The sequence below is a fragment of the Budorcas taxicolor genome, chromosome X (assembly GCF_023091745.1).
Source record: "Budorcas taxicolor isolate Tak-1 chromosome X, Takin1.1, whole genome shotgun sequence".
NCBI classification, from domain to species: Eukaryota; Metazoa; Chordata; class Mammalia; order Artiodactyla; family Bovidae; genus Budorcas; species Budorcas taxicolor.
In genome coordinates this window covers 19,522,571-19,523,528 of record NC_068935.1, presented here as the reverse complement: position 1 = coordinate 19,523,528, position 958 = coordinate 19,522,571, and positions in this window count along the sequence as shown.

Below are 958 nucleotides of genomic sequence, written 5' to 3'. Positions count from 1 at the left end.
TATCTTGCCCAAGCCACAAAAGGAACTCAGTTGGACTGGTAGGTCTTGGGATACATGTTTGCAAAGCCAAAGCCTTTTCACTGGAGAACTTCAAGATCTTTAGATACATGTTTTTGAAATTCAAAAGCCCAAAGGGCTAAGTATGAACACACCATATGCAGAAACAGAAATTAGTGATACATAGGGGAAATGACAATAAGTACTTAGAGCCAAACGTTGACTGGGATGTAGTTTTCACTAACCTCCCATTTCTTGCAGAGTTGAATGCTCACATATTTCTGTTCTCCATATCTTAAAACTTTTTTTAAATGTTTGTTATAAATTGTGAAGATAAATAATATTTTATCATCAGCAAACATTGGGTAATGGGTCTGTTTCCTCCTGATGTGCCTGTTTTACAGGTGCATACCTTCCACAAGCACAAAACAGGATTAAATTAGGTATCTATATCTTTGTTTACTTACTGTCCAATGAAGATTTCAGTATTTCATGCTTATATTATCTTCGTTTTGGCTCTTAGAGAAAGCCCCATGTTTGTTTAAGTGTGGCCTCTCCAATCAGGATTTCCTAGGTTTAAGACCTAGACTCACCCAACTGGAGTGCCATAGTTTTGGTGTGTCTTTTTGCAGGTACCATGAAGATGAGCAAGCAGGTTTATACAAATGACAAATCAACTACCACTTAAGCATCATCATGAAAATGTGATAAGATTTCACCATCTGAACTTTATTTAGATAGTTTTTAAAAGCCCTTCCTGAACACACATATTCCTCTCTGCTTTTGGAAAATGTCATAAAAGAAACCTTTTCCAGTACAAATGCAGAAAAACAGGTGCACAAACCAAGCCACCACTATAGAAGAATAAAAAATTGCAACTCTATGAGGGCATGGACTTCCACATGTTCACACAGTACTTGCTCTGAGGTTTTTTTTTTGTTTTGTTTCATTTTGTTGTTTT